The sequence below is a fragment of the Bidens hawaiensis genome, unplaced genomic scaffold (assembly GCF_021521415.1).
Source record: "Bidens hawaiensis isolate Kalapana, Puna unplaced genomic scaffold, B.hawaiensis_p1.1 tig00058366_1, whole genome shotgun sequence".
Taxonomy (NCBI): domain Eukaryota; kingdom Viridiplantae; phylum Streptophyta; class Magnoliopsida; order Asterales; family Asteraceae; genus Bidens; species Bidens hawaiensis.
In genome coordinates, this window is record NW_027500540.1 from 74377 (window position 1) to 98884 (window position 24508).

Genomic DNA, 24508 nt, shown 5'->3' on the forward strand with positions numbered 1-24508 from the left:
GCAACTCCTCAACGCCCGACAGTGCCGCTTACTACTAGCACTCTGGAGATGACTTTGACGACGACGATGGTTCCTCATGACAGGCTTGGTATGATTCCACAATCGGCCTTAGCTGAAATACCAATGCCTTCTTCAACACTTTCTACTTTCCTCCAACACCATCCATGGGGCCTCCTCCACCTAGTGATATCTCCTTTATGAGAATCACAAGGCCTCAGGGACCAATCCAACCAGTTCATCCATCTTTGTATGCTATGCCGCCGAATCGTCAGACAGACATGCTTTTGAATCGTCTTCATTTGTATGATAATCAAATGCCTGCTGACCGTGTAAAAAAAGAACGTATGATGGAGAACCAGAAGAAGCTGGTCAGTTATGTTTCTTTTTGTCAGAAGGAAACAAAAGCTCTTCGTGAGATTGTTGAGTCTCAGGGGGTGAAAATTAAAGAACAGAAGAACTTATTCTGTAGCTGACATGTAAAGATGATGCGCTGAAAAGGCTAAAGAATGACGATGAGGATCCTGATGAATCTGATGCTGGAGGTGAGTCTAAACAAACTCAAGACCCAGCTTCTGGTGCGGGTACGAGTTCTGTTGATGATTCGGGCAAATAGATCATTGTTTATCATGGCCATTCGGCTGCCAAACCGATTGAGATGATCGAGGCCGATACAGTTATTTTGGTGGATGAGAAGGGGATGATTAGGAGTATGGTGAATAGAGAGGAAATTGAAGAAGGGCAGTTTGTTGATAAGTCGCTGACACGAGAGCAGATTGCTATCTTGCTTGATCTGAATGAAGACGAGATGACCGTGTTAGAAGCTGAGCCCGATGTTGAGGTAATTAATGATGATGAGATCTTAAATGATCCTACCGTTGAGATGAGTACGAATTTTATTTATGAAGATGAGGAGGTCGAGGTGGAGGATATGACTACTGAGGAGTGTTCTGACTTGTTTCAACACACAAATGTTGATCAAGGTGCTCCTGTATTTAATGAGAAGACTGTAAAAGAAGCAAGAGATCATCTCGAGAAGACATCTAAGGGTAAACATGTTGCTGACTTTGTTGACACAAGATTCGACCCGAAGATTGATCCATCCTTGGCTGACATTCATAGCTGGTTTGCTAATCAAGACAACAGGGTTGGTAAGATTATCAATACTCACAGGTACGTTGATAAAGAATCGCTAGAAGCCATAGCACGTGCCAAAGCCAATCAAAAGACTACCTTCAAGGCCGTGTCAAGAGTTCAAGGTGATATAGTTTCTTGGCTTTATGATTTTGATTTAAGTGTATGTATTGTTAAATGGGAGAAGGGCGTCTAGTACTATGAAAGGATGTCTGACCTTCTCTCATTACTAAGATGGGATGTACGTACTCTGGCGTATCGTCCATTTATTAATCGAGGTGGGGATAAACATGCAAGCTGGTTTCATCAACATCTGTTGTTTGAGGTGGACCACGGTTTCAAATTCTTTAAACCACAGATTCCCATCCGTAAGCGTCTCAATGAGATTGACCCAAGGACAGGTTGGAAGAAGTTGGTTCTTAAGGTTAAACCACCGAAAAGAATGAAGCGTGTGCCAGTGAAAATGATGAACCAACACATATGGTTATCTTTCAACTGCTGGTATTATGACAATCATACTGGCGAGGCCGTCATTGTGTTGGGAAAGGGTTTGAAGACTGAGCTGATCAAGATCATTGACCCGATGTGGTTGGTGAATTTAACCGAGACTGACAACGACGTGCTGAACAAGAATAAGATATTGATTGAGCGCAATGAAGACTATGATCTTGCTATGCAGTTCCAACGCGTTGTGCGTGTATGTTATAAGAACGGAATTCATAGTTGCAGAGACTAGCAGTCCAAGCGTTTCAAGTTATTTAAAGACAAAGAGCTCAAGACGAGTGGGTGTCTGTTAGTGCACGGTTTTGCGTCTCGAGTCTTTGTATTTAACGTTAATGTAATTGTCATTTTATTTATGTATTAAATTATTAAAGTTTTAAGTTAGTTCATTAAATGTAATGTCTAGTTCGCTAAGGTTGTTTAGCGAAATAAGACTTAAGTTATTATCCCTGCTGATTCGTTAAGGATGTTTAACGAATCAGGGGGTGATTCGTTAAGAGTATTTAGTTTAAATGTATGTAACGAAGTGAACTCTAGTTCGTTAGGGGATGTTAACGAACTAGGTTCATCTTCTATTTATATGTGAACACTGTTCATAGTGTATTTAAAAAAAAGTTTTTGAGAGTTAATTAACGAACCTCAGTCTGAATCTCTCTCGATCTTCATCTTAATATTATACATACATACATACGTACACATACTACTACTGATAATCTATATATATATATGTATATATATATAACATATAATCAAATGTAACAATGAGCTAGATCCGTATTTAGGATTAATCGTATTCATACAGATCTGAGATATGTTTATAGTTTAAGGATTGATCAAGGTTCAAACATATACATTTATAACCCCAAATCTAAACTTTAACCAATTTTCGTATCCATATCTAAACTGCAGGGCTATTTAGCAAATCTATGAAATTATTATTATATAATAATAGAAACCATTTACCCAGTTACTCAAACCCGACCCACATCGTACCCGATGACCCGTTTGATCTGCTTGCACCACATTCGTCGCTCTAAATCAGGAATGGAATCATGGTTTTGACTATTCTTGCCTTTTTCGTCTTACCGACACAACTGATTAGGAAACTTGATCATAATCGATTCGTATTAACATATTGAGTAAACCGTATTAGTTTAATTAAGGATGTTATAGCTAGATGCCAATATAATTCAATTGATCCAGTTTGTACAATCATTAACCAGTCGCGACTGAAACCCCTAAAACCAATTTTTATTATCATCGATGTTTGGTGGTCGTTGTTGATCCGTCCTTGGCCGGCGAATGTAGATCAGTTAGACCACTGTATTGATCATATTAACGCAATTAAACGTGTCTGCACAATCTCCTTCACGTCGCAATTAAAAGTCCCAATGTTAATTTGATATTGAAGGCCTGATAGTCTCTGTTCTAATCCTCTGTTCGTGCCGCTATACATCGGGTTAAATGATCATCATAACTCAATCGTTAAGGTAATTGTTTTATGTTATCTCGTTCGTCTTTGATAGCTGGTCAGAAACCCTAACATGAATTAAGCAAACAAAAACGGAATTAACCGATTTGATTGTTAGGGTTCTTAATCTAAACCCTGCATACCTTGTGTCTGTTTATATTATTTTCCTCTGATCTTGTTTGCATATAGCTTGTTAGCCCAGCTTGTTATTTCCCTTGACTTAGGGGGGCAGAGGTCGCTGGTTCGACCCCTGCCACCTTGTGTTTTTAGTTAGTTTTTTTGTTATTTTCTTTCAAAGCCAAATAATATGTATAATAATGATAATAATGAATAAATAAACTATTTTACTAGAAACCGATCACATATATACTTACTTTCTCACGTTTTTTTGTCCGTGTATGTACATATATGTGTATTTAGATCTACATATATGTATATATACGTATATATAATGCCACGTAAACTAATATTTTTGGTTACATATATACAAATGGACAAACTTATTAAATGTTTTAACAAACTAATAAATATTTTTAAGATGTATTTTACTTAAATAATGTTTCTATATAAAAAATTATATTATAACACATTTTTAAACGGATTAATAAACTAGTAATATTATTGGAGATATGTTTTACTTATATAATACCTTTATATAATATACTTTATTTATAAATTGGCAAGCTAATAGTTTTTCATATAATAACTTTATATATAATAAAATATTATATTAAGTATGAGTAAAAAGAATATATTACGACTTAATTAGCGAACTCGTTTATCCGATCTAGTTGATTAACTTAGCGTATCCATATTCTATTTTCCTCATTAGACCTTATCGCCAGCGCGTGATTCCCACAAATCGTCATTCTCATTGTTATCGTAATCGTCTTTTGTTCGTCTTTGAGGTGAGTACCACATTCCCCTATTTTACTTGTTTTCCACGTTTTGGGGACATACGCGTAACTATATTTTCTCATATATACTTATACTCAAAACTGCAACTATTGTCTTATGTGTTAAAAACTTATACCTTACTTGTTTATGTGCTTATTTGCTTTGTATGCTTCCGCATTTGGAGAGGTCCAACATAATCTCAGTCTAGTATGATCATACGCTAGTCGTTAGCCTTTGTGCTTCTCGACATCTCAGTTATACTTGCTCATTTGGTTATTTTGTTATTCACATATGACTTGTTGCAGCTACGTATTTTGTTATATATACTATATGTACAACTTAACTGGTGTGTACTCAACATGTGTTGTTGACAAAATTCTGTTTTATACGCATATGCAGGTTATCATAGAAATTTAATGCAGGTTGGTGGAGACTTAGTGAAGAATTTAAGTTAGGAAAGATACAATCAAGAGTTAAACTTGTAATTGTTGTTTGTTTAATAAGTTGTATTTTGTATATGAATTATTTGATTTATTAAATCGAAATAAATAGTTATTATCATTTAAATAAAGTTGCATGATAGTAACCTTTGAAAAGCTGTGAGCAATCAGTTCACCCAGCATTTCCACCGTAGGTTGAGGTGTGACACATCCGATCAGGTTAGTATCACATTCACCCTTTTACACTTATTTTTACCGTTTTGGGGATGTATGCATTATTATATATTTTCCTAATATCTAATACGCAAATTGCAACTGTTTGCCACTTGTGTTTAACAATTTATACCTTACTGGTTATATGCTTACATGCTCTATTTGAATCGCATTTGGAGAGGTCCAGCATAATCTTAGAACAGTATGATCATACGACCGTCGTAATAGCCATCGTCCAGTTTATCTAGCATCGTGCGTATCGACAGCTCATTTACTTGCTCATTGGTTAAATTTCTTATCTTATTTGACACTATTGCATTTTTATCTATTACTATATATACACTAAATCTGGTGTGCTACTCACTCAGCCTAGTGTTGACAAACCTATTGTATTTTTTTAACGCATATGCAGGTTATCGTGTGATGTGATGTTCAAGCTGGTTTGGAAGAAAACTTAGGATTTGCATGATAGAGAGAATAAACAAGATTTTGAACTTTGATATATTTGTTTTGTTTGAATAATTTGAATTATGAATTTTGTATTTGAATATCTTTGTTTTATTTGAATTTAATTTAATAGATATTATAATTTTTAAACATTGCATGATAGTACATTGAGAGATGTGAGCAATCAGCTCACGCCCCGGCATTTCCGCCGTAGGTTGGGGTGTGACAGACCCGATCATAAAATTTACACATTTCTCTATAATAATCAAACTTAAATTATTTTCTTCTTCTCCTTCTTGACTTCTTCTTTACCTTCTTTTAATTTAACCTGTCCATCATAAAACAATCTTTCTTTTCTGTTTGATTCTCCTTCTCAGAGGATCCACACTTGTCAGTTTTTTGATTAAACGACTTAGAAAACACCTTTAATCTCATTTTATTTTCCCCAAACCTCATTCTGACTGTTCCCTTAACACAATTAATAATAGCCTTTTTTGTAGCTATGAACGGCATGCCCATAATAATAGTTGGTTGCGTATTCTTCACACAATCGAGCACTAGGAAACCCGAAGGATAATATAATTCACCAACTTTGATAATCACATCCTTTAAAATCCCCCTAGGACACGTAGAAGTTTGATCAACCAACACCACCATAGTTTTAACTTTTTGTAGTGGTCCAAACTCATACTGATCATACAAACTCCCCGGTAAAATAGTCACACAAGCTCCAAGATCCAACAAAGCCCTGTCTAATTTAATATCACCTATTTGTATAGAAATAATAGGTGTTCTTGGATCTTGAAGTTTCAGGGGAAGGGCACCAATCAAAACGACGTTCACACTAGCAGTTAAATCAAGTTGTTTAGGAAACTTGTGACATCGTTTGTGGGTACTTAACTTTTCTAAACACTCAACATGATCAGGACTCTCTTTAATTTATTCAAGCAACGGTTTATTTATTTTCACTTTTTCAAAACTCTCCCATATTTCACCCTTAGGTGGATCCCGTTTTATTAAAATTTTTGGTGTGATTAAAGCTAAGGGAAATGGAACTTTGACATTCAAGTTAATAATTTTGGAAAACATGTTATTCAAATCATTTTAAGACTTTGTAAAATTTTTAACTTCCTGATCACTCACCCTTAGACTCAATTATATCATTCACCCCACCTTGAACGCATTTTGGTGAATGAGTTTCAATAACATAAATTTCAGAAATAGGAAGAGTACATACTTCATTTACGTGGACACTCGTTGTGTTTGAGGATTTGTGACCTGGATATATCTGAGTATCACTACGAAACATATCTTGATCTCTGCTGATGAATGCCAATTCTTCATCTAATTGTTAAGCTGCTGTGACAATGCCTTGATCTCCTTATCTCTGATTTCATTGCCTTTCTGAATATTCATCATTAACTCAATAATTGCATCCAATTTTGCATTGATGGAGTTATCATCTGACCCATACTGACCCATTTGCCTATTCCCCTTATTCCCAAAAGATCTTGTATTCTGATGCGGTGATGTGATCCGTGGGGTGTTCTTTGGTACTATAGGCACAAAATGACTTGCAACTCCTCTAACTGAGGATATATGATTCGCCGTAGGCACTTCATTCACATACTCATCTTGGCCCTGATGTCCTCCATAATTATTTTTTCTGAATACCATTATACCTTTGTTGACCCAACTTGACCCGATTCGGACCTCTTTGATTAAATTGTGGCCTGAAGGCACAAACTCATCATATTCAGATTGGTTTTGGGTCTGAGAATGCGACACCTCAAAGTTTGAAAATTTATGTTTTTTTGTGAATGGTGGTTATAATGGGCTACCTGGTGGACTTTAATTACTGTAATAATTCATAACCGAACTACACGTTTTCTGCCGACACTATAATTTGTTCCTGCACAAGCAAAGACAAACAATACCAAGTATAATTCCAAACGAAAACAAAAAGAAAAATATTTTTGGATTTATATATATATATATATATATATATATATATATATATATATATATATATATATATATATATATATTAATCAAACAAGCAACGCAACACTAAGCGCACTAGCACCCTGGGAACGGCGCCATTTTGATGACCATCGTTTCAGTCATTAAAAAACCCAATTAAACTAAATAGTTAAAGTAAGTAGGGTATCGTATCCACGAGAAGCATGTGGTCAACATTACAAAGTTTGTTTGATTTTTAATATAAAATTAACTAACTAAGATGGACAAATGATTTCAAGTGAAAATTAGAAGATTGATTTTAAAAACAATTTAAAAGAAAATGCAACCTCCTCCAGGTTTCAGGTTCAAGGTTTCACAGAAAACTCGATTCATTAATTGGACACCACATAGACATGGTGTTGGAAAGTCGGTTAATCTTGGTGGTAATCAAAAACAGATCTTTCTCATTAAATCTTTTATAATTCAATTGCCCAATTTACTAGTGTGAATAAACCTACTCCATGTCACCTAACAAGCTTTTTGTCATCAACCAAACAAATTGTTAAAGCAGAGATTAGTAACACATGCAAATAGTTAAATAAACCAACACATCAATATGTTCATACAACTTTGTCAATGTCAAAAACAAATCCTAAAATGAATTAAGTTGAGAAAAGTGTAAACCCTACGAACCGTTCACCCAGAGAAAGTTACAACGAGATAGCCTTGCCTCATCATGATTATTCCTTCTTTATTTGCGTGACAGACAGCCCTAGGCTACCTTTTGTATTCCGTCCTCAAAGCCCTTGCTGCTGTGACACAAAAAAATAATAATAATCATCTTCTTTTTTCTAGAGCTGCTACCCCTTCTTTATTTTTTTCTCCAACCCGTCATGAGCAGCCCATTTGATTGCCCGGGTCCACTTTTAATTAAGTTAGATTGGTTCACAGCCCACTTCATCTCTATATTTGTCGACTCCCGAGCCCATACCACTTTTAAACTCCACGTAAGTTGTTAGTGGCTACATACATGAATTTCACTTCCCTTTGCTAAAATAAGGTTACCAATTATTTTAATGTAAGAACATTTTAACCACTTGCTGGAACATTAACATAATGAGTGAATACAAATACATCTTTGCAATGTTTGATCAAATTATTCATTGTTTTAGCTCATTGGATCTTAAAACCTACAAAATATAAAAACAAATCAAAGTAGTATATTTATAATAATAATAATACCTAAAACGACTGAACACACATAATTAAGCTTGGTTAATGTGATTAGTACACCAACCCATCAGGTATCGGGCCAAGATTCGGGTTAACCGAACTATTTAAGCACTGACCCGAAATTGTGTAATCAATTAAATCAAAACACTTATTTGGTTTCCATATTTGCATTTGGTTTCTATATTAGTGTGTTGCTGATAATCTCCTTTCCTTTTAGACTTTAATCCTTTAACCTATTAAAAATAGAAACTAATAGTTATCATAATACTTGTTTAAAAATGAAAGTAAAAAAAAAAACAAAAAAAAAACAGTTGTTGGAATCAAAGTTTGATTTTGAGCAGTTTTCTTTTAACAACAAAAATCATCAACTATTCAACTATTTGTTTTAGAAGAAATTAATTAAACTATTTTAATTAATTATGTGTATAATGGTTTTAATGATGTGAATGCATTCTTTGACCAATACAATTTGTTTGTTAGGTTTGTCCTTATTCGTAAAATTTGGGAAATCAACATCATCTTCAACACATGTATCAATTTGATATGAAACTATAATAATGTTCTACTACTCCTTAAAATACTTCCAACTTTTCTTAAAATCTTCCTTTGTATTTATATATTGTATTAGATCAATAGAAAATTCAATTGCTAATGATATTATAATTTTCAACTTTAGTGTGACAATTCGCATATTTGATCTTCTACAAAGCTGATTTTATAAGAACAAAAAGTGATGATGTAACTTGGCAGACATACCTTATGAAGTAATACCTTATGAAGTAAGCTAGTTTTATTTCTTTCATGAATGACTTAATTAGCATCTGCACCAAATGACAACATAGTTCATTACATCTTACAATAACTTCAACTTAATTTAGTTTCGTTACTAAATTAGTTATATTAGTAATTAGTTCGTTACATCTCAATATATATGTGTTAATCAAATAATCAGGAAAGAACAATAATAAAACACGTGTTCATTAAGACATTTCTCAAACAGTTGGAGGGCACGCTAAATCAAACAATAAAGCCTACAGCGATCAATAAACCACCAAAATTGAGAAGTCATATTGTACTAATCAATTAGAAATGAATAATCATGGACCAAATTCAACATTTACTTCAAATTTTTTAAACAATGATAATCTATCATGAAGATAAATGAACAAAATTTAGCTGATAAAGACCCCATGTTGTATGTGTAATCATCTGTAATTTCAATGGAGATACAACTGAATCGTATCCAGGTCTTCTATGCTCAATTCATAAAATAATAGATTGAAATAGTGAAGGTAAATTTCGGTTATGGTCCAATGTGCAAAGAACTGAGACACCGACTATACTCAAGACCGATACCCGTTCATTCCCATCGGTTCAGTCTACGGTCTCTGAATTTATGTTACATCGGTCCTCGTGTCCGGTCGAGTTTTGTACTTTGCACAACCCAAAGGTCAACACATGTAAGGTTCTGTAGCTGAAACACATAGACTCTGTAATCAATGTGTCGGTATATTCAGTCCTTAAGAATGAAAAGTCGATTTGACTGTTGACTTGTCTGAAATTAATTAACATGTTCTAAGTGGAAGACATCTTAGTATATTATAAATATTGTTAAATACACCTGTGAAATGACTGGAATGAAAGATCGAGCCATACTCAAGCCTTGAGTTAGTTAGATCACCAAGTAATCATATTTTATAGAAATGTGAATTCGTATCGTATGATGCTTGGATAGGCCTAACATGTAAGTATTCTAGACGGCCTGTGATACAAACTAAATTATAATACTTCTAGTTTAAGTGGTTAACACTTCACGGCATATGGTCTTATGGCCTTAAATCATGTATTGATGGGATGCTGCATGGTCTAGACACCATTGGCTCTTTATGCAATTTATCATCTGGGTATTCACTTCTCTGGAGTGGATATCAAATGAGCTCAAAGAGCAAACTTGCAGTTTATCTGGCAAAATAAGTCAATAAATTTATCACTTCATACCTCAAAGTACAATTACACTACTGACTTGATCAACCATGTTGCTAGTCATACATAGTCCCCTTGCTCGCGTCCTAGTACCATTAAGAAATGGACCATAAGGGACACGATGTATGTAAGCCTTACATATGAAATCGTGCATACTTATCCATGGTATTGGACCTCGAGGTGTTGTTTGATAACGGGGGTATATCCTGTAGTGGGGGACCATTTGCTGGTTAGCTACATTAACATACCTTAACCATGTCAAATGGCTTTCTGGTAGAGTTGCACGCTTAGGTTTAGGCGGACACCAATATCCTTGATTTTCTTAGCTAATTCATCATTATTAAACTTGTACATTCATTGTGCAATCATTTTGACCTACTGGTTTTGAGGTTTCAGTCAAGTTAAGGTGGTTTGATCTGGTAAAACTATAATGAAGCATGATAAAGCGCTTTATTTACTCAAGTGTGGGTCCCACTAGATCATACGAACCTAAACTGTGTCTGGTCTTATACCTCAAAGTAAGTATTACGAGCATGGATTAAAGTGGATAACAATATCGACAATGTACCAGATCTAGCAAAGTATGTGTGTGCTGAAAAATGTTCCCTGGTCGATCTTAGAAAGATTTTATCCCAACTTTGTAAAAGGTGTGAAAATTGGGGTAAGTTAAATATGTAGTTTGTTTTATTTTATTTTTTTTTATTTCTATTCATTTAAAACTTTGTCAGTGGAATGAGTGTCTTATGGAAACTATTTTTATCAAAAGATTTGAAAGTGATCAGATTGTTTTTCATGTGTTCCATTAATATTGATGGATCCATTGCAGCATATTATGTTGTCCTACTTTACTTGCTAGATCAGGCCCACTAAAACTTTGTTTGAACCTGGCCTAAGATGACTAAAATTCATTGAATCTGGCCCAAATCAACCGAAATCCCAAGAGATAAACTTTTGAGATGTGCTATTGTCATTCACTTTTCAACATCTTAAATATTTTCAAAGTCGAAACCTCTAGAACTTAAATCATATGCTACTCTTCTTTCATTTATCAATCAACGATCTACTTTCATCAAAGGTACGAGTTTGATATTTATCGTGTGGCTATTAATTTAGTGTAGGTTTTGGAGATTAATATTTGATAATTGATTTCGGTTAAATGAATACGTGTATTAAGAATAACTAACTGATTAAGTTTTTCATATAATTACAAATGTTTAATTGTTATTAGTAGAAGATTTGATGGCCGATTAAGAAAGTTGCAGGTCAAGCTATGGTGGTTTGGTGTATCGGAGAAGATGATCACATAAATCGAGGAGTCAACATACCGAAAACCTTTGGTTTTTGGATTTTATGTTGACCGAAAAAAAGTTGTTGACCAAAACTAACCGAAATCTTTTGTGTTGACCTAAGTCATATTATCTAGACCGAAATCTCAATTTGTTAATCAAAATTTTGTTTATAGTTAATTTTTTTGATTAGGAATTTGACCATGATCATTTTAGCCATAATATTATGATATTATTCAAAAAATGGGTCTAACTTTGCTCGTTTGGTACATATTATGGATGATCAGATACAATTGAGAATCTTTCTTTTTATCAATGAGATGAGGAAAAATTGGCATCAATAGGAGCAAAGGCTATCTGTAACAACTCGGGTTTTTCGTATTTGAATTCGTATTCGTTTACCCGACTCGGGAATATATTTCGGATATTTCAAATTATTAAAATCTTATATTTATTAGTATTTACCTTTTTTAGACTTATTTTATATTCATATAACGTTCAAACTCGTTAAACTATGCCTAAAAACCTTTAAAACCGCTTAAAACGGCTAAAAATTGCATTTATGGAAGTACAGAGACTAGTTTTGCATATTTTCGACTAAATTAACAAAATATAAGCTCCAAGATATCTAAATTAATGTTGTAAAACATACTAATTCATTTTCTTGCTGTCCAAACCAAATTTGGTTAGTTATTATACGAGAATTTCTCATTAATAGCTTATTTTGTTTCCTAATTGAGTTTGATTTCTTCATAAATGCATTATCACACTCAATATTTAATAAAAAATCACACCTATAAACCCTAAAAGCTACTTATGTCCAGCAATCCTCCACATATCCCTCGAAATTTCCCTTCTCCATTGTCGGTTTTCCTCAAGATTAATCAAGTTCTTCAAGCCGTTGTTCACTTTCAAGCTTCAAGACCTCGTTGACCATGAATTTCTCTTAGTTCCAATCCTCGTTTGGGTAAGTTGTATTCTTCAATATTTTAGTATTTTATCTATTTTACAAAAGCCCTCAATCAATTTATATGATTGAGGGGATTTACCATGTCAGTTGGACTCCGACCCGTTTAAGGGCAAAATAGTCCACAAGATTGACTATCTGATTTCTCTATCTTCTGGTCAAAATTAGCTTTCTGGCCAGAATACTTTTTTTTTGTTTTGAAATTTTTAGTGTACAGACCAAAACCTGACTCCCAGCTCGCTGTTCGGATACTGGTCAGTATTAGCTCGCTTATTTGCTGAAAATCTCATACCCGGAGTTCTATACATCCGTTTAGGTTGATTCCAATGGCTATGTTATCAGTATTGACTCTATTTACTTATGTTAAGTCTCAAGTTTGTTTGGGTCAGATCACTTATCGCTTTAACTTTTCTCATTTAATCATCAATCGGTTTACTCGCTTAATCATCGAGGTGAGTAGTCACTCCCCTTTTTACTTAATTTTAAATCTTTTGGGGACATATGTGTATATACAATATTTATCTATTATCTAGTATTAAAAATCGCAACTGTTTATCCTTGTGTGTATATTAATTTTGCCTAACTTGCTATTTGTTTACTCGCTTTATTTGAATGTATTTTGAAAAGGTCCATCATTAATAGTATGATCATACGACTATCTTTGGTAACCAATGTAAATTTATATGGAAAGGGTTTAGCCCTAGCTTGGTAACCAATGTTCATTTGTATGGCAATAGTTTAGACCTATCTTTATTGTTTGGTGGAATTGTTTATGTGCTATGGTTTAACTATTTATCTCACAAGAACAGTTTGCATTTTTCTTTGTATATTATATATTATTACTGTTATGTCTTAAATTGGTGTTTTACTCACTCAACATGTGTTGTTGACAAATCTTTCTATTTTATACGCATATGCAGGTATTGTTTGAACTAGTTGCAACATTTGGTGAATACTTAGTGAAGACTTAAGTTAGTAGATTATAATCAAGATTTTGATTTGTGTTCATTGTTTGTGTAAATGAGTTGTACTTTGTATTTGAATGTATTTGGATATTTAATTAAATTAAATAGTAATCGTCACCTTTAAATTATTGCATGATAGTACCTTGAGAGCTGTGAGCAATCAGCTCACGCCCTGGAATTTCCGCCTTAGGTTGGGGTGTGACACTATCATTTTATGGGATTTCCAAAAGTGCAATGAAAAGACGTTCAATTAGATATGACTATGAGAAGGAGTTAGGATCTGATGTGGGGCCAAAAGGTGGTCATAAGGAATGATGGACCTGCATGGGGTGCAAAGAAAAGTCAAAATGAGCCCGAGTCAGGATCAGATTTGGGTCAGAAAAAGGATCCAGTATCTGTGCTAGATGGATCCACTAAAAGGGTCAAGAATAGGGTGAACATAAACCAAGTTCGTGAGGTTGGAACCGTAAGGCTGAAGCATTACAAGAAGCAGATGCACATATTTAGGCAAACCTTGATAGAATCAATCTATAAAACAAGGGGGAGATTGTTAGGGTATATTTATGGGTTTTACTTTGCTTTAAGATTCTTCATGTTTAGTCACCTTGTCTAGAGAATCTTTTAAAGCAGCTTGACTAACTGTGAAACCACAATTCCCTAATCCCACCATAGGGGAAACACCTGTTAAATATACACACACATGTTTTCCTCCTATCCACCCAAAAACCAACATGTCAGTCAAGAAATTCACAGGTGCTTCTTTTTTAAAAGAAATTCTGACTCACCTGAATATGTCAAAAAGCACATCCCTAGTTGAACCCTAGGAGCACTTTACGATGTACTGCGCACTCCCAATGTGAGCTAAGAATGCCTTGCGACAAACATGAAATATCTCATCAACCGGGAATAGAAGAATCATGAGACGATACTTAAGGATTGTACGATACTCCACTGGAGACATATGTTGGCCTAACCCATCTATAGGGATAGAAAAAGAAAATATAGAGCATGTAGTGCTCATAGACACTCAAAAATGGCTTTTGTCTACTTGTCATGTCAAAGTGTGACTTAATTTCATGAATAATTTTACTAAAAAGAGCACTCGTCAATGCATGTTGGGCTTTAGAGGGGGCGGTCTCTTTATTAGTGAAACTGCTAAAATCGACACTTGGAACATAACATGAAGACATGCCAAAGAACAAGAATAAACAAAATCCATCTCACATATACCACTTTATCGTAAAATGTGATCCTGAAGCACCCACGATTGAGCTCTCGAAACCGCAAAGGCATAGGAGGAAGCCTTTACTACCAAATACAACCACAAACTCTCATTCTTAATGGGTAAGGAAGCGAGTCGCCTTTGTAGGTCTCCAAATAAAGAACCTCCACAAACTACATTGTTCTCAATCGCCTCACACAATCCCTTGTCACAGAACAACGCCGCCTCCATCATGTGTACAGGTTGGCATCTTGTCAAACGGAAAAAAGTGTTAGCAATACCCATACATGATTGAAGAAAAAGTAACTCACTCAGTGGGCTTTGGGTATTATATTTAGAACGAGCATGGCCTTGTGTGGCTTTGTACTACCCTATATACAAATATGTTTATTGTAACAACTCGGACTTTTAATATTAATATTTTTAGTTAAATACCCAACTAATTTCGATGTCCGAGAAATTCTATCGCGTTTATCAAATAAATTAACTAATATTATATTACTTATATAATATATAATAATAACTTTCAATATATTACAATTTTAGACCAAACTTAAACGTTTACCTCTTTATACTCCCATCTCTAAACCTTAAGGACTAAAATTGCAAATATTACCATTTTTATTATCCTAACCCGTTTAACCCAAGATCCGACCCAAACCCATACCCGTATTCATAAACCCGTATACTTTTGGCATGTCTTGGACCTCAATTTTCTTCATGTTTATGGAAATTGAATTAAAGATCGTCTTATACCTTCCATTATCGGTCTAACCGACGTTCTAATTGTGTTTAATCAATCAATTTGATTCGCGTTTCTTGTTAAACTAGGCCTACCTATTACGTTCATCAATATACCCTATATGTATCACCATAATGAAATTAAATTGGCGGATACGATCCTTACAAGCTCGTAAACGAAACCCCCATAACTATTCTGGCTATTTTAATCCGCTGAGTGGTGTTCGTGATATTGGTTCGCCGTCTATTTCGTAGACCAATTAAGTTGCGTATTAGCTTCGTTTAAGGTAATGGTTATATGGTTGCAATCGTCTTTTCGTCAGGATCATTAACCCTATCATTAATAGGCCAAACGGTTAATGTTTTGGCCGATTGATGATTCTAGGGTTTGTTCTTAATCTGGGCATCATTACTAGTTGCTTATATATTTTGCTTTCGTAGTTTAACCAGTTATCTTGCTAGAGCACTTGGTCTGGCATTGTGTATAAAAGTCTGAGTGTTGGGGGCGCAGGTTCGAACCCCCCCCCCCCCCCCCCACCACCACCACCACCACCACCACCACCTCCCCACCCCAGCCCGTATTTTTGTGTCTTTTTCGATATTATACTCATTTAATCATATAATTTATATACTTAATCAATTTAATTATATTACAAATATAATAAATAATCAATATATTATTTAAAACCGACATAATAACTCATTGTCGCTCCGAACTTTGATTATAACCATGAATATAAGCGGATAATTATATGTATATATATTAGAATTAAAAGTTGATAAAGATTTAATATTTAGAAAGGTGAGTTTATTTAAAATACAGAATTAATAGAAAATATGCCTTATTATTATAAATATTTGGCTAGGTCTTTTACAAAACCCATGGTAGTTATATATATATATATATATATATATATATATATATATATATATATATATATATATATATTCGTTGCAACTTTAATAGTATAAGTACATGTATCTCATAAATAATTACATTTTTATACCATATTAGTTTATAAGTAAACCTTATTAATAATAAACTTTAAATAAATTACTTTGTACCCTTAAAACCCGTTCATATCTCGTTTCTTTATTAGTCTATTCTTTGACTTGTCGTATTCTTTGTTATTACACTTGTTTGGATTTGTCCTTGCTACGTCTCAACGTGCGTGACGTCCATTATACCATCATTCTTATTGCTTACTTTTACTCTCGCTTATTTACCAAGGTGAGTATCTCACTCCCTCTTTTTAACTCATTCTTTTTAATCATTTTGGGTACATATGCGTTCTATTTATTTTATTATTATATATTACTCAACTTGCAATTATTGGTCATGTGTGTTTAAAAGTTTATACCTAACGTGTTGTATGCTTGTATGCTTTACTTGAATACATGTCGGAGAGGTCCAACAGATTCTCAGTCTTGTATGATCATACGTCCGTCGTGTTAGCCAGTGTTCAGTTCCTCTGACATCGAGCTTACCGACATCATTATTTATTTGCTCATTGGTTAAATTTCTTATCTCAATTGACACAAATTACCTTTTATATTGTTATTATATAATCATGAAAATCTGGTGATTTACTCACTCAACCTAGTGTTGACAAAATTATTTGTATTTTTAACGCATATGCAGATTATCTGTGAGGTGATTATCAAGATTGTTTGAAGCAACTTAGGGTGCATGTTAGAGAAGAAGATACAAGAATTTAATTTTGGATGTTTATTTTTACTTGTTAATTATAAATTTTATGTACTATGACTATTTGAATCTGTTGTACAATTTGAATTGGTTTAATAGATACTGTCACATTTGATATTGCATTGATAGTAAGTTGAGAGCTGTGAGCAATCAGCTCGCGCCCCGGCATTTCCGCCATAGGTTGGGGTGTGACATTTATCATTGATTAGGGTTACACATCACAAGTATTATCATTGCAATCAATTTTTAGGGACTTAAGTACCCGACGTAATATACGTGTGCTTTAACGTCAAACTATTGTGTTCATCATTCTTATTCATCTTTGTTCTTGAATCACCATGTAGTTAGCTTCCGCCTAACAACGTGTATACTTGATATCATGTTAAAAGATCCATCCACGGGACTTTACATCAAGTTTTGGGAGAAAACGCATCCAATCAACATCATTTGTAGCTCTTTTCTTTGTCAACCCCTTAATAAACCCGGTGTCTTTACTAACAGCTTCCCCTAGAAGCTTCACCCCTAATAATGGTATCGCTATGTCAACATAAACCATCACAAGAGTTCATACCATCACAAGAAAGCTAAAATAGCTCAGCTTTTTTTATATTATGTTCAAGACCCAATGTTCGACTTGTCACCTTAATGATATCCAACACTTTAGCCACATCAAGACACCAAGCATGAAGAATAAGCTTGCAATTTTCTCGAATATGATGTACAAGAGGGTGAAAAACAAGGGTGAAAAGAAATGGTGTCATCGGGTCTCCTTGTTGAACTCATGTGGTGGACCTAATATAATCAACCCCAAGATATAGTCTTGTTTGCTGCCTATATAAAAATTCCACCCACAAGGAAATATAAAGGCATCTAATCCTTACCTCGTGAAGTAAAGCTGATCTATCAACCATATTAAATGCATTAGAAAACTCAAGCGTAAGGACTGCAAGAGACCCATTAGTGTGGCGCTCACTCAATACCCTGCTAGCGCTATGTAATTTGGCTCACCACCCGACACATCAATTCCAAGCTGGAAATCATTAAGGTATTTAGTATTTTCATTTCCAATACCTTTCATAGCATCCTTAGAATTCAAACACCTCCATATAGTACCCACTGCAATAGGTCGAATCATGTTGTTAGGTTTTAAAAGCAGTGTAAGAGAAGCAGACGCGACAAACTCTGCTAAAGTAGACGCGCAACTCCCTACTAACCATAAATTAATCACTGCAGTGATAACACGTATGAGGTCAGTGGGAATAGCCAACCCTTCTCCACATAAAGCATCCAAAATATGTTGCGCCCTTAAACCGTCCCTCCCACACGAAGTTCCTTAGGGAACGATTTAATGCAACCAAGGACACTATCATCCATCGCAACTAGAAGAGGCTTAGAATATGTCATGTTCGACATAGCTGAGGGTTGCTTGTACGGGTGTTTAGCGTATAAACTTTGTGGTATCACCATTGTATGGTGCAACACCAGATGAGCATAACACCTGTACTGTTGTAGTAAAGTGACCATATGCAACTTTCCGAAGCGCATGTTTAATGTTATTGTTGGCAAGAGCCCCCTCCTTTTGAATATCCATGTCACCTTGGCCTAAGGACCCCGAACCAGAACCATTTAACAGATTTATAACTAACATGGCAAATACAATCAACTTTCCCCCAAGTGGCTAAACACTCATTATTGAACGATGTTGCAAGGCTTTCCTATTCTTGGACCTATTTTCCTGCCTATTTTTGGGTCAGAACACCTGTAAAGTGCAACGAGAAAGAAGTAACAACCTAACCCACACATCAAATTGAGTGTTTTTTTACCATTCGTAATCTATTTTAACTCATTTACTACACAACAAAGGCTCAGGGCCGGCCCAAGTGTCGTGCAGGCCGTGCAGCCGCACAAGGCCCAAAAATTTTTGGGGCCAAAAATTAAAGAATTCAGGATATGCAATAGATAAATTAGATACAAACAAAAATTAACTAAAAGTGTCTTGTAGCTCATATGATAGCTCATATGTTTGTATTAAGATCTTTTATCTTATTTGTATATCTAATATATAGTTTTTTAAAGCATAGCCCATAACTAAAGTTATAAAATTCCATTTTCGTGTAATTTAAAGAACAAAAAGTATTATTCTTTTTTTCCAATAGACTAATCCAAGCATTTTTTTGGTTTCTCTTTAAAAGTAATATGAATATATAGGGGGCAATATTTTTACCTTGCACAGGGCCCTTGAGGTGCCCCGCATCCTCTGAGACGGCACTATAAAGGCTATATCCATTTTTTCACCAATTCACGTTTTTTTAATCATTAATGATACGTAATAGACGAATAGTGTCGATATTTTTAATTACAAATCAAACAAAGTGTTTTATTATCTATGTAAATTAATAATAACACCACATATTATTAACGAAAAATCAACTTGTAGAATTGATCAACGTTCAATGAGTCAAATGGTATGCTGTAGTGAAGAAGGGAATAAATGATTTAGCATTTTTTTCAAGATTTATAGTCCACTAATGACTCATTCAAATTCATAGCAAATTATTTCCTTTTGTTATTTTCTACTATTTCAAAATAGTTATAGTATGAACCTAGAATATTTTTTATTATGCTGATTTTATATAAGAATGTTACTAATTCTAATTTAGAATGCACATCCGAAAATTTCATGACTCATTGACTCCTTCCCCAATTCCTTCGTATAAATGTTTTCAAAATTTAAACATGTTTTTTTTCTTAAGCGACTAACTAAGTAACGCCGGGCACTCTGTGCGCGGCCCCCATTGGCTAAAGGTAGCCCGAGCCGGCCACGAATCCGGATGGACGGAGCCCCTAGCAGTCCACCAATTGAGGGATTCCCCGGATAAAATCCGACCCCCACACCCGCTAAACGACACGACAGCGAGGAGCCGGTAAAACCGGGTGAGATCAGGACTCGAACCCTGGCAATCCAGGGTCATCCCTCATATCTCTCATATAAATTGGTAATAGTGAGGTTTGAATCTCCACATCTCACTAGTAAAGTGAGTGCTCTACCACTGAGCCACATATCAAACTTAATTCAAATCACGTCATAAATAATTTTATATATAGTATTTATATGATACATGAAATTAAGTAGTGTATTGTTATGTTATGTTATGTTATGTTATATATATATATATAGAGAGAGAGAGTAATGTTAAAATAAGAAGTCAAACTATCTTAAGAAGTGTAAAAAATGGTTTTTACCCTTAAAAAAATAAAACACACCAAACTAACAAAATAAAACACATCAAACAAAAAACACACTAACAATATACACCATCAGATGATCACATCAAACGCCCGATATTACTTCTCACACTTCTTACAAATAACTAATTTCTTATTCTAACCCCACCATAGATAGATAGATAGATAAAGAGAGAGAGAGAGAGTATAGAATGTAAACCTTGTTCAGTCGAGAAAACTCCGCAAACTCAAATGAGTGGTTAAGATGAGACCACATCTACAATTTGCTTATTTTGATTCAATAATCATATAAGGGCATATTGGTCTTTTTCTATAGTAATAAATCAGATTTTCAAACCATTTTTCCTCCATATCTTTAATATCCATAGCTGCTTTCTCTCTCTCTCTCTCTCTCTCTCTCTCTCTCTCTCTCTCTGGTCTCTTACAAAACAATAATCAAGTTTGTTTAGGGAAAGCTGAAGCAACAATGGAGGCCAGCGCGCAAGTACGATAACGTCGCCGCAGTGGTGGATCTGGTGGCTAAATGTGGTGGCCGTTTGAACCATAACGCGCGTTTTTCGGCGGCGGTGGTGGCTCCGGTGAGAACCTCATAATCCGGTAGGTGTTTTTCTTGGTAGATCTACGATAGATCTATGATATTTGGTTGTTCGTTGCCCTTCTTTTGGTAGATCATTAATCTTTTTTATGTGTTTTTTTTTTCAAGATATAATGTTCTTTTCTTTTTCTTTTCGTTTTTAAGATCTAAAGAATTTTATTTTCGTTTTGGTAGATCTTTTATGTTATTGCAAGATAAGATCTAAAGCATGTATTTGGTGTGTGTAGGTGTGTATAGAGAGAGAGAGAAAGAAGATCTAATACACTAATGCTTATCGTACAAATACGTGCGCGAATTCCGTTTTTCACTAATCGATCCAAGAAATCACATCCAAACATCTCGGAATCGTCAATACATATCCAATCAATCATTGCTTCACCGAAAAAACAGTTTTGGATGTTTAATCGATCAATTTTTCACTTTTTTCACAAAGACGGTTTTAATGAGCGTTTAAGGTTTTGTGAGCATTTTAGGTTTTTGCCTTTGAGTATCTCGCGTACCTACCGTACATTAAGCATTAGCGTACAGTAACTGCACCCTATATATATATATTCAAGATATGATGTTTTCAAATATATATCATGATTTGTGTTTATGAATTTTAGTATTGATTTGGGATATTTTATCTTAATGCTCAAGTTTATTAAATAAAAACCCAGATCCTTAAATCGTATGAGTGTATTAAAATATCATGATTTGTGTATATGATTTTTGGTAGTGATTTGGGATATTTCATCTTAATGTTAGTTTATGACGCCGGGAAGATTCAAGAAACGAGTAAAGCGAGATCCAAGATCATACAAAGAGCACGAGTGAAGATCCAATTTTTAGGATTGTTTGTGAGATATATTTAGAGTACGGATGTTCTTTTTTTTAATATAATGATATTCCTTTTGTATTACAGAATTGTTTTTAGTTCAATGAATATTGTATTACAAATTTGTTGTACCTAAAAATTTTTGTATATAAAATGTTTGAAAAACATATGTTTATTTTGGAGATTTGAATTAATTCATATGTAAATTGTTCGAAAAACATATGTTCAAAAAATATATGGTCGGAAAACATATGTTTTTAACTGGAAATATTGAATTAATTCGTACGTAAAATTTTCTTAATAGTATGTTTGAAAATTTTTAAAAAGCATACAATACCAAAATACAGGAGAGAGAAAAAATATGAGAGAGATATAGACATGACTAATGGGTTAACTGACATAATAAAGCAAGTATATTAATTTACTGATATACCTTTTTCTACCTTAAAATAATTAAATTAAATAATTTAATTATACAATTTTGTTAGATTTAATCTCAACCATTAATCTAACAAGATCAATGGCTATTATAGAGTTTCAATGGTTTTCGTAACTGGAGTGAATTTTTATTTTAACATATATATATATATATATATATATATATATATATATATATATATATATATATATATATATATATATATAATGGGGTGAGTTATAATAAAAAGAAATAATTTTATAGGAAGAGTAAAAATAAATCTAAGCCCTTGAATACATGATCTAGTGGTTGAGATTGATAATTTTTAAAATACCAAATAGTTTTCTAGAATCTAGGATTTAGACTAAATAGTTTCTTAACTCTATATTTTATGTTACTTCTACTCTTTTTACAAAACTATGTCTTTTTATTTTAACACTTTTTCATATATAATATTTAAATATAAGGGTACACTTATTTGACAAAAAAAATAATAAAAGAAATTTTTTGAAGGGAAGAGTAGATAGAGTTAAGATATTCCAATTTCTAACCCTGTAATGCAGAAAATATATATTTCAATATTTTTTAACTTAAAACCGGTCTAATTATTGAATCAGGTCACATGGTTCGTCAACCACCACTTGTTTAAACATTTGGTTCAAAGTATGTCGGTTCAATACATATGACCTCAATGTTAAAAAATGTGAGAATCTATTTAGGTCTGGAGATCAAACTCCAATATTATCTGATATACTTTTGAGACACGTGATTTACCTATATAATATCAAATTTCGACGTACACTGGTTTTTTCCCCCTAAACATGGAAAGTGAATCATTTATCAACGTTCATTGTTACAAAACATCATAATGAGTTGATGAGATGATAAAATGCGATATTTATTTTCCTTGAATCATGGGCCCATTGAAAGAAAAGCCAATAAATCTCCCCCCACTACATGACAAGTCGTTTTGCCTTTGAATTTCCACGAAGACTTGAGTCAATCATGCCTGAATTGTTTTCAAATTCACACATATATAAGTAACAAAACCAATGAATATATTTATGCATGTACAAGAGGTTTCTTCTACATGGAGGAGAGTCATTTAGTTCCGATTCCACCCCACCGAGGAAGAGTTGCTCGAATTCTATCTGAAAAAGATGGTTTTAGGGAATAATATGTGTTTCGAAATCATCGGGTTTTTGAACATTTACCTCTACGATCCTTGGATTCTACCCGGTAACTTTCCCTTATTGTAATCTTATATGTTGTTCATATTTTATTTCCTAAATGATTTATCTCTTGTAAACGTTTGAATGGTAGAAATGTCGAAGATCGGGGAAAGAGAGTGGTACTTTTTCGTGCCACGGAATAAAAAGCATGGTAATGGAGGGAGACCAAACCGGACAACAAAAAACGGGTTTTGGAAGGCAACCGGGTCGGATCGTAAAATATTTTCTCTATCCGATAGGAATAAGCATCTCGGGTTGAAGAAGACTCTAGTGTTCTACATGGGTCGGGCACCCGGTGGAAGCAAAACGGATTGGGTTATGAGCGAGTACCGATTGCCTGATTCTTGTCCGTTATAAAAGGTAAAAATAATTATAATTAACATAATAAACCTTTTTCTTATTAACGTCAAACTAACGTACTCTTAAATACTCCTATAAACTACTTTGGCATTGGTAGGATATAGTGTTGTGTAAGATATACAGAAAGGCGACTTCCATTAAGGTGTTGGAGCAGAGGGCAGCACTGGAGGAAGCACAGGTTCCATCGTCGTCGTCGTCATCGTCATCTCAGAACTCGATTGGTGGTCAACATCTTGACCTTTTAGCATCTCCATCAAGGAACTTAAGTTTTGTTGCATCCACTACCGATGAGAAGGAAGGAAGCCTGAAATTACCGGTCGTTGTATCGGAGCTCCAATTACCGAAAAGTGACATGGATTGGAGTCAAGATTCACAGTTACGTAGTCCATGGCTACATGATCTCATTTTCACTCCTCCCCCATATGCTAATGTACTTAATTTCCTCGATTAATTATTATTATTATTATTATTATTATTATTATTATTATTATTATTTGTAGGGGTATGGTACTAAACCCGGTTTTACGACCCTAAATTTATTATGTTTGGCTTATTTTATTATATGGACTAATACAATGTTATTGGGCTGAGGGGGTTTTGTGGAGGTAACCCTAACTGGGCTAGGCCCATTAGGGTACCATGATGGTGGCCATGAGGCTCTCTATATAAGGAG

At 34.2% G+C, this 24508-nt stretch overlaps 1 pseudogene across 1 annotated transcript; it reads left to right on the forward strand.

Annotated features, from left to right (window-relative positions):
• The first annotated feature begins 278 nt into the window (after positions 1-278).
• LOC143602308 (NAC domain-containing protein 6-like) lies at positions 279-24307 on the forward strand (annotated as a pseudogene). The gene is made up of 6 exons (XR_013147811.1): positions 279-368; positions 470-542; positions 981-1294; positions 23353-23482; positions 23567-23835; positions 23933-24307. The product of XR_013147811.1 is annotated as an NAC domain-containing protein 6-like (transcript).
• The last annotated feature ends 201 nt before the right edge of the window (positions 24308-24508 follow it).